The sequence below is a fragment of the Lolium perenne genome, chromosome 6 (assembly GCF_019359855.2).
Source record: "Lolium perenne isolate Kyuss_39 chromosome 6, Kyuss_2.0, whole genome shotgun sequence".
Taxonomy (NCBI): domain Eukaryota; kingdom Viridiplantae; phylum Streptophyta; class Magnoliopsida; order Poales; family Poaceae; genus Lolium; species Lolium perenne.
Window position 1 is genome coordinate 217,654,068 of NC_067249.2, and position 11,565 is coordinate 217,665,632.

Below are 11,565 nucleotides of genomic sequence, written 5' to 3' on the forward strand. Positions count from 1 at the left end.
TTCAGAGGTGACACAATCATTCTTAACACTTCTGAACATTGCATAATGCTACTGGACATTAATGGATCAAAAAAATTCATCCAACATAGCGAAAGAGGCAATGCGAAATAAAAGGCAGAATCTGTCAAAACAGAACAGTTTGTATTGACGAATTTTAAAATGGCACCAGACTTGCTCAAATGAAAATGCTCAAATTGAATGAAAGTTGCGTACATATCTGAGGATCATGCACGTAAATTGGCTTAATTTTCTGAGCTACCTACAGGGAGGTGGACCCAGATTCGTGACAGCAAAGAAATCTGGAACTGTGCAGTAATCCAAATCTAGTACTTACTTTTCTATCAACGGCTTAACTTGGCCCAACAAAACACAAAACTAAGATAAGGAGAGGTTGCTACAGTAGTAAACAACTTCCAAGACACAAAATAAAAACAAAGTACTGTAGGTAAAAACATGGGTTGTCTCCCATAAGCGCTTTTCTTTATAGCCATTAAGATGGGCTCAGCAGTTTTAATGATGCACTCGCAAGAAATAGTATTTGAAGCAAAAGAGAGCATCAAGAGGCAAATTCAAAACAAATTTAAATCTAAAATGCTTCCTATGCATAGGAATCTTGTAAATAAACAAGTTCATGAAGAGCAAAGTAACAAGCATAGGAAGATAAAACAAGTGTAGCTTCAAAAATTTCAGCACATAGAGAGGTGTTTTAGTAACATGAAAATTTCTACAACCATATTTTCCTCTCTCATAATAATTTTCAGTAGCATCATGAGCAAACTCAACAATGTAACTATCACATAAAGCATTCTTATCATGAGTCTCATGCATAAAATTATTACTCTCCACATAAGCATAATTAATTTTATTAGTTGTAGTGGGAGCAAATTCAGCAAAGTGGCTATCATCATATTTAGGAGGCATATTGTAATCATAAAAGAAAATTTTCTCCTCAATGCTTGGGGGACTAAAAAGATCATGCTCATCAGAGCCAGCTTCCCCAAGCTTAGAATTTTCCATAGCATTAGCAACAATGGTGTTCAAAGCATCCATAGTAATAGCATTCCCATTAGCATGCATATAAAGTTCCATGGGTTTTTTAATTCTCTCTTCAAACACATCATGTCCTAATTCAAGATAAAGTTCATAAAGATCTCTCATATTTTTGTTGTTTTCCATTATGCTTAACTAGTGAAATAAAAACATGCATGATATTAAGTAAAGTAAAACAAGTAACTAATTTTTTTGTGTTTTTGATATAGCAAACAAGATAGCAAATAAAGTAAAACTAGCAACTAATTTTTTTTGTATTTTGATTTAGTGCAGCAAACAAAGTAGTAAATAAAACTAAGCAAGACAAAAACAAAGTAAAGAGATTGAGAAGTGGAGACTCCCCTTGCAGCGTGTCTTGATCTCCCCGGCAACGGCGCCAGAAATTTAGCTTGATGGCGTGTATTTCACACGTTCGTTGGGCAACCCCAAGAGGAAGGTATGATGCGCACAGCAGCAAGTTTTCCCTCAGAAAGAAACCAAGGTTTATCGAACCAGGAGGAGCCAAGAAGCACGTTGAAGGTTGATGGCGGCGGGATGTAGTGCGGCGCAACACCGTGGATTCCGGCGCCAACGTGGAACCTGCACAACACAACCAAAGTACTTTGCCCCAACGAAACAGTGAGGTTGTCAATCTCACCGGCTTGCTGTAACAAAGAGTTAACCGTATTGTGTCGAAGATGATTGTTTGCAGAAAACAGTAGAACAGTATTGCAGATGGGATTGTATTTCAAGAAAGAGAATTGGACCGGGGTCCACAGTTCACTAGAGGTGTCTCTCCCATAAGACGAACAGCATGTTGGGTGAACAAATTACAGTTGGGCAATTGACAAATAAAGAGAGCATGACCATGCACATACATATTATGATGAGTATAGTGAGATTTAATTGGGCATTACGACAAAGTACATAGACCGTCATCCAACTGCATCTATGCCTAAAAAGTCCACCTTCAAAGTTATCATCCGAAGCCCCTCCGGTATTAAGTTGCTAACAACGAGACAATTGCATTAAGTATTGCGCGTAATGTAATCGGTGACTACATCCTTGAACATAGCACCAATGTTTTATCCCTAGTGGCAACAGCACATCCGTAACCTTAGTGGTTCTTGTCACTCCTCCAGTTCACAGAGACATGAACCCACTATCGAGCATAAATACTCCCTCTTGGAGTTACTAGCATCAACTTGGCCAGAGCATCTACTAATAACGGAGAGCATGCAAGATCATAAACAACACATAGACATAACTTTGATAATCAACATAACAAGTATTCTCTATTCATCGGATCCCAACAAACGCAACATATAGAATTACAGATAGATGATCTTGATCATGTTAGGCAGCTCACAAGATCCGACAATGAAGCACAATGGGGAGAAGACAACCATCTAGCTACTGCTATGGACCCATAGTCCAGGGGTAGACTACTCACACATCACACCGGAGGCGACCATGGCGGCGTAGAGTCCTCCGGGAGATGATTCCCCTCTCCGGCAGGGTGCCGGAGGCGATCTCCTGGATCCCCCGAGATGGGATCGGCGGCGGCGGCGTCTCCGGGAAGGTTTTCCGTATCGTGGCTCTCGATCGGGGGTTTCGTCACGGAGACTTTTTATAGGCGGAAGGGCAGGTCAAGAGGCGGCACGGGGGCCCCACACTACAGGCCGGCGCGGCCAAGGGGGGCCGCGCCGCCCTATGGTGTGGCCCCTCCGTGGCCCCTCTTCGTCTCTCCTTCGGACTTCTGGAAGCTTCGTGAGAAAATAGGCCCCTGGGCTTTGATTTCGTCCAATTCCGAGAATATTTCCTTACTAGGATTTCTGAAACCAAAAACAGCAGAAACAAAGAATCGGCACTTCGGCATCTTGTTAATAGGTTAGTTCCAGAAAATTCACGAATATGACATAAAGTGTGCATAAAACATGTAGATAACATCAATAATGTGGCATGGAACATAAGAAATTATCGATACGTCGGAGACGTATCAGTGCCCCAGAAAAATTCATCTTTACGGACTGTTCTGTTTTGACAGATTCTGCCTTTTATTTCGCATTCCCTGTTTTGCTATGTTTGATGGATTTCTTTGTTCCATTAACTTTCAGTAGCTTTGGGCAATGTCCAGAAGTGTTAAGAATGATTATGTCACCTCTGAATATGTGAATTTTTGATTATGCACTAACCCTCTAATGAGTTTGTTTTGAGTTTGGTGTGGAGGAAATTTTCAAGGATCAAGAGAGGAGGATGATACAATATGATCAAGAAGAGTGAAAAGTCTAAGCTTGGGGATGCCCTCGTGGTTCATCCCTGCATATTTCAAGAAGACTCAAGCATCTAAGCTTGGGGATGCCCAAGGCATCCCCTTCTTCATCGACAACTTATCAGGTCACCTCTAGTGAAACTATATTTTTATTCAGTCACATCTTATGTGCTTTACTTGGAGCGTCTTTATGTTTTTATTTTCGTTTGTGTTTGAATAAAATCGGATCCTAGCATTCTTTGTGTGGGAGAGAGACACGCTCCGCTGTTGCATATGAACACATATGTTCTTAGCTTTATTCTTAATGTTCATGGCGAAGGTTGAAACTGCTTCGTTCATTGTTATATGGTTGGAAACAGAAAATGCTACATGTGGTAATTGGTATAATGTCTTGAATAATTTGATACTTGGAAATTGTTGTGCTCAAATAGATCATGTTTAAGCTCTTGCATCATGTACTTTGCACCTATTAATGAAGAAATACCGTAGAGCTTGTTGAAATTTGGTTTGCATGGTTGGTCTCTCTAAAGTCTAGATATTTTCTGGTGAGGGTTTGAACAACAAGGAAGACAGTGTAGAGTCTTATAATGCTTGCAATATGTTCTTATGTAAGTTTTGCTGTACCGGTTCATACTTGTGTTTGCTTCAAACAACCTTGCTAGCCTAAGCTTTGTATTGAGAGGGATTACTTCTCGTGCATCCAAAATCCTTGAGCCAAAAACTATGCCATTTGTGTCCACCATACCTACCTACTACATGGTATTTCTCTGCCATTCCAAGTAAATACTTCATGTGCTACCTTTAAACAATTCAAAAGTTACTATCTCTTATTTGTGTCAATGTTTTATAGCTCATGAGGAAGTATGTGGTGTTTTATCTTTCGATCTTGTTGGGCAGCTTTCACCAATGGACTAGTGGCTTCATCCGCTTATCCAATAATTTTGCAAAAAGTGCTGGCAACGGGGTTCCCAGCCCCAATTAATTAACTTTCATTAATAATTCTCTTCACATGTTTTGCTCTAATTTATCAGTAAGCAACTTAATTTTGCAAATAGACACTCCTCCATGGTATGTGAAAGGTTGGAAGGCACCCGAGGATTCGGTTAGCCATGGCTTGAGAAAGCAAAGGTGGGGAGGAGTGTCATCTCTAAATAAAACTAAAATAAATAGACACTCCTTCATGGTATGTGATTGTTGGAAGGCACCCGAGGATTCGGTTAGCCATGGTTTGTGAAAGCAAAGGTTGGAAGGAGTGTCACCCAAAAATAAAAATAAAACTACACTAAAGTACATGTGTAAACAAAAGAGAAGAGGGATGATCTACCTTGGTGGTAGAGATAACGTCCTTCATGGGAGCCGCTCTTTGAAAGTCTGCTTGGCAAGGGGGTTAGAGTGCCCGCTACCATTCGTTGACAACAACAAACACCTCTCAAAACTTTACTTTTATGCTCTCTATATGATTCCAAAACTTGAAAAGCTCTAGCACATGATTTTATCCCTGCTTCCCTCTGCGAAGGGCCATTCTTTTACTTTTATGTTGAGTTAGTTTACCTACTTCTTTCTATCCTAGAAGCAAACACGTGTGTCAACTGTGTGCATTGATTCCTACATATTTGCTTATTTGCATTCATCGTATTACTTTGTGTTGACAATTATCCATGAGATAAACATGTTGAAGTTGAAAGCAACTGCTGAAACTTATATCTTCCTTTGTGTTGCTTCAAAACTTTCTACTAAGAATCTATTGCTTTATGAGTTAACTCCTATGCAAGTCTTATTGATGCTTGTCTTGAAAGTACTATTAATGAAAAGTCTTTGTTATATGATTCAGTTGTTTAAATCATTGTCTTTACCATTGCTTCGAATAACTTCATTCATCTCATATGCTTTACAATAGTATTGATCAAGATTATGATAGCATGTCACTTCAGAAATTATCTTTATTATCGTTTACCTACTCGAGGGCGAGTAGGAACTAAGCTTGGGGACGCTTGATACGTCTCAAACGTATATATAATTTCTTATGTTCCATGCTACTTTTATGATGATACTCACATGTTTTATACACACTTTATGTCATATTTATGCATTTTCTAGAACGAACCTATTAACAAGATGCCGAAGTACCAGTTCCTGTTTTCTGCTGTTTTTGGTTCCAGAAAGGCTGTTCGGGCAATATTCTTGGAATTCGACGGAACAAATACCAAATATCTTAATTCACCGAGACGGACCAGGACACCGAAGGGGACCCGGAGAGGAGGCCCAGGGCCCCCACACCACAGGGCCACGCGGGCAGGCCCCTAGCCGCGCCAGCCTATGGGGAGGGCGCCCTGGTGCCCCTCTGACGCCGCCTCTTCGCCTATTTAACCCCTCGTGACCTAAAACTTCAATACAGATTGACGAAACTCCAGAAAAGCTCCAGGGACGCCGCTGCCATCGCGAAACTCCAATTCGGGGGACATAAGTCTCTGTTCCGGCACCCTGCCGGGACGGGGAATTGCCCCCGGAGCCATCTCCATCGACACCACCGCCATCTTCATCGCCATCGCTGTCTCCCATGATGAGGAGGGAGTAGTTCTCCCCAGAGGCTGAGGGCTCTACCGGTAGCTATGTGGTTCATCTCTCTCTCATGTACTTCAATACAATGATCTCATGAACTTCCTTGCATGATTGAGATCCATATGATGAGCTTTGTAATCTAGATGTCATATGCTATTCAAGTGCTTAATTATGTGAACTTTGGGGTTACTGTGACCTCGGTGTATGTGCGCCGTGTGTAACTCCCTTATGAATTGTGGTGTGTTAGTACCTCATATGAATGCTCACGGTGACGGTGTGGTGTGTTTATTAGTACTTGGGAATACGCCTTTGAGGTGTGCTTTTGCACGCTTGCCCAATGAATTTGAGTTCTCTATCCAATAAGAGAGTAGTATGATGAAGTGCTTATATTTATATTATGATTGCAATGTTGAGAGTGTCCACTAGTGAAAGTATGATCCCTAGGCCTTGTTTCCAAATATCGAATCTCCGTTTATTTACTGTTTTACCGCATGTTTACTTGTTGCCATATTTATTTCAGATTGTTATTACCACTCATATTCATCCATATCACTTGTATTTCACTATCTCTTCGCCGAACTAGTGCACCTATACATCTGACAAGTGTATTAGGTGTGTTGGGGACACAAGAGACTTCTTGTATCGTGATTGCAGGGTTGCTTGAGAGGGATATCTTTGACCTCTACCTCCCTGAGTTCGATAAACCTTGGGTGATTCACTCAAGGGAAACTTGTTGCTGTTCTACAAACCTCTGCTCTTGGAGGCCCAACACTGTCTACAGGAATAGAAGCGTGCGTAGACATCACGCCGCTGCTGGAAACCCTAGCTCATCATTTCCCTTTCTTTCTGTTGCATTTTCTCAAAAATCAAAAACCCTGGCTCCAAGGCCACCAACCGTCACCGTCGATTGAAGCCATCCCGGCATCTACGGAGTGGGCGTGGAGATGCGCTTAACCATTCAGAGCATCTGGGCAAGAGGAATTGATCCGGGGTGATCTCAATTGGGAGAATTTCATCGATTTCATCGCAGGAGTTCGCCGGAATCCACGACCATGATCTCATCTCTGACCATCACTTCCTTCATCGACCACACCAACGTCACTAGGGTACGATTGCGCATTTGTGGACCTTTCTACTGCATTTTTTCGATCATCGTAGCTCATTCTAGAAACTCGGCCGGAGTTTGCCACCGCAGCACCCTCGTCGGAGGTAGTTCTGGTGACCTTTTCGGAGAGGCACCACCACTAGTAGATCCAACATCGCGCCCTTGTACATCCTCACACGGTCAAAATCATTGTCTCCGATGATCTCCGGCTGCTGCAGGTGCTATTCACCAGCGAGATGACGTGGCAGGTGGGGGTCCATTGACTTGTTTGACTAGTCGCTGCTCAAGTGGCCACCGACGTGTCATCTGGCCCCACTAGTCAGTAACCGTGGGTAGTGCTAGACCGGGTACCTTTAATATTCCTAGTTAGTTCGAAAATTCCTGAAAAATGCTGAAACTCTTGAAATTCTTATCTATTTCGTTTTAAATCAGAAAAAATACAAATAAGATATTAAAATGTTCATACAAATAAAATCTATCCATTAAAAATATAATCTCAAGTTTTTATTTTAAATGAAAATTCTATTATTTAGTACTTATTATTTAATCATTTTATTTTATACAAAATTCCAAGAAAATTCAATAATTAGTAAAACTTTTCAAAATAAATAAAAAACATTACGTAAAAAAAGAAAACACTAAAACTAATTTTCTTTTTATCATTATCTTATTAAATCCTTATTAGAGGGATTTAAACCTTGAATGATATTTATCTTAATTATTAATCCTCTAAAAATAATAACATGCTTATACATTGATACAACAAGAGAGATATAGATCAAGCTACTTCCACAAACCTTTATATAGACGTTTTTAGGTCAAGACCTTTCATCTGGGGCTTTGGATGGACAGATGTGGACGACCGAAGGGCAAAAGAGAGGTGGTTGCGCGACCTGGTGTGGGGCCCGTGCCACCCCTGTTCTTTCCTTCTCCCCGATCAGTTTGCGGATTTCAAAGCTTCGTATCGTAAAACTTTGGAAAATATTGATCCTCGAAAAAGTCCAGGTCCATTTGACCTTCTATAGATCCTTGAAAGTAAAAAAATACACAAAACAGAAGATTCATGTTCTCGAGAGTTATAACCAAAATAAAGGGGATCATTGGACCCCCCCCCCCCCCCCCCAAAACAATATAAAACATTGATATAACATTTATGGAATGCAAATATGAAGGATTATGTGGCAATAAACTGCAAATTTCATGTATGCATTTTGCATGCATCAATAACAAATTGTGGTTGTCACTCCTTATACTGGTTTGGAAGTGCGAACGCTGCAGGAAGGAGCTCCATGAAATTCAAGACACCTTGTGAAAGCTGACGGATATAGATTTTCAGAATAAGATAAACCTTTTGAAGAAATGATTATGAACTTGTATTGCCTATGACTTTTTGGTCCATGGTTGTAGTTCGTGCATGAAACACGTATTCTTGTTATTGAACTTGCTGAGTATGCTCGTACTCATTTGTTCCCTCTTGAGCCCCCTTCTTAGATGGTGACTCATCAAAGGAGAGACAATAGTGAAAATTGAAGACGGGGGAGTCAACTACTACAAGGAGTTGGACTCAGTTAATGGAGCGGATGAAGTCAACTACATACACCATGGTAGAAACCTAGACTAGGAATAGGAGGGAACCAATTCCCTAATCCTAGACCTAAATAGCTAGAGTTCGATCATAATTTAGTTAGAGGTAGTAGTAAGCCAAGTCTACAAGTTATTCTTCTAGAGTTTATTTCCAGTTTTACCTCGTTGCAATTAGGAGGATGTTCTGATCTTTTGTAAAGAGTATGTGTTGTAATTCTATAGACATACCTTGTGACATGGGTATGCCATATCGGGTCATGAACATTATCATCCCTGGTATAAAGACGGGGAAGGAATAAAAGAAAGCCCACGAAGAAATCTAGATGAAGCCAAAGACACCACGTTAGGAAAGTTGAGCCCATATCGGGGCCGACTTGAAATGTAACTCGACCTCGAGGTGGACTCTGAGACCTAGCTAGCCCGCTATATAAGGGCTGGGAGGAGCCACCGATCGAGAGGGGGTAGATTCAATCAGACGAGACACCTTGTAACCCTAGTTTGACATAATACAATCTCGGCAATTCGCTATTGTTCATAATATTCACCGGATACTGATACGTCTCAAACGTATCTATAATTTTTTATGCTCCATGCTTGTTTTACACCAATTCATATATGTTTTGCCTACACTTCGTTGCACTTTTACATGATTTCCGACACTAACCTATTAATAAGATGCCACAGTGCCAGTTCCCTATTTTTTGTTGTTTTTGTATTTCAGGAAAGTTGTACAGGAAATATTCTCGGAATTGGATGAAACAAAAGCCAAAGTCAATATTTTCCCGAAACAAAGACGAAGTCCAGAGGGGGTCGAAGAGGCGCCACAGGGCGGCCAGACCACCCCATGGAGCGGCCTGGCCTGCGCCAAGGGGGTGTGTGCCCCCCCAGGCACATCACCGAGCTAAATCCTCCGCCTATTTATACATCTTCTCGGGAAAACCCTGGATACCTTGGATACCCGAGATGTACTCACCCATCTCGGGGGGTTCTGAAGCTCTACCCGGCACCCTGCAGGAGGGGGAAATCATCGCCGGAGGCATCTACATCGCCATGCCCGCCTCTGAAGTGATGCGTGAGTAGTTCATCCCTGGACTATGGTTCCATAGCAGTAGCTAGATGGTTGTCTTCTCCACTTTGTGCTTCATGTATAGATCTTGTGAGTTGCCCTACATGATAGTATCATCTTTATGTAATCCTACATGTTATGTTTGCTTGGATCCGATGAATATTGTATACTATGTTGAGATTGATTATATATTCATGTCATATGTTATTTGTGATCTTGCATGCTCTCCGTTTCTAGTAGAAACTCTAGCCAAGTGGACACTTGTGACTCCAAGAGGGGATATTTATACTCGATAGTAGGTTCATGCCTCTAGTTTTCTGGGAGAGTGACAATAACTTCTAAGATTGTAGATGTGTTGTTGCTACTAGGGACAAAACAACAATGTTTTATCCAAGGGTAATTATATTGTTTACTTTACACACATTTGCTTCATGCGGTAATCCGTTGCTTGCAATTTAATACTGAAAGGGGTTGTTCAGACGATAACCGGAAGGTGGATTATTAGTTATAAACGCAGTTGGATTATGATCTATGTATTATGGTGTAATGCCCAATCAAATCTCATAGTAATCATCTTGTCATGTATGGTCGATATTCTGTCAGTTGCCCAGCTGTAATTTGTTCACCCAGCATGCTATTTATCTTTATGGAGAGACACCTCTAGTGAACTGTGGACCCCGGTCCTGTTTCCTTTACACTGATAAATTCATCTACTGCAATCTTATTTTGTTTACTTAGTACAAACATCTTTTTCCACTCAATATGTCTAATCCTTTGTGTTCAGCAAACCGGTGAGATTGACAACCTCACTGCAAGTTGGGGCAAAGTACTTTGGTTGTGTTGTGTGCAGGTTCCACGTTGTTGCTGATGCTGGTAGTGCGCCCTGCCACTAGTCAGCTAGCAACACCTTCAGAAGCCACGCCTTTCTCCTACTGGTCGATTAAACCTTGTTTCGTACTGAGGGAAAACTTGTTGTTGTGCTCATCACACCTTCTCTTGGGGTTTCCCAACCGCTTCCACAACAACTGCAAACAAGATTGTCTGGCGCCATCACCGGAGCACCATCAAGATTTTCTCGCGCCGTTGCCGGGGAGAAAGAGGATTTCTGTAAGGGGATTCTCTCATCTACAATCTCTTTACTTTGTTATAGTTTGCCTAGTTTACTTTATTTGTTTTGTTTTCTTTATTATATCAATAACGCAAAAATAGTTTCGTTTATAGTTGTCTTTATATTAAAAACACAAAAAAATAGTTTCTTACATAGTTGTTATTTTGTTTCTATTTCATTATGTTGATTCCTAAGTACGATCTGAAGGATCTATCTGTAGGTAGTGCTTCTATAATTGGGAAATATAACATTGAAAAATTCTTCAATCATGTTAGTAAGCATAAAGATATTGAGTATAAATCCCAGGTAGAACTTGCTCCTAATTATGAAACTGTTGCAGCTTGTTTAGTTCAAATGCTGGAGGCTAGATTTGTTAGCCTTAATCCTTTTGTGCAGCAAATGTTTCTTAAACTCCATGAAATTGAGGATGATGAAAAGAAAGACTTTATCCTAGAAACTTTGCTTATAGAATTTAAAGATGTGGTTATAGAAGCTAGGAAAGTTTTTGATCGGTTTGAGAAGCTAGGATCATGTGTAGATATCTTTGGTACACTTGACCAAATCAAAAATAGTAGAGAAGTTAAAATACCAATACCTTTCAAATTAGTAGCAATGCATGAAGCTTGGGAAAAGAATTTTGATTGGATTGTTCCTGAACATCCAATACAAATTTTGATGAAAGTAGTGAACCTAAAAGTGCAAAGAAAGGGTCTTCTAAGACTCATATTGATAAAATACAAATCTTTGTTGAAAATACTTCTCACATTGATCTAAATGCTTCTTCGCTTGATAATACTTGATGCTCGCGTTTTTTCTGCACCTAGCTGAAAGGCGTTAAAGAA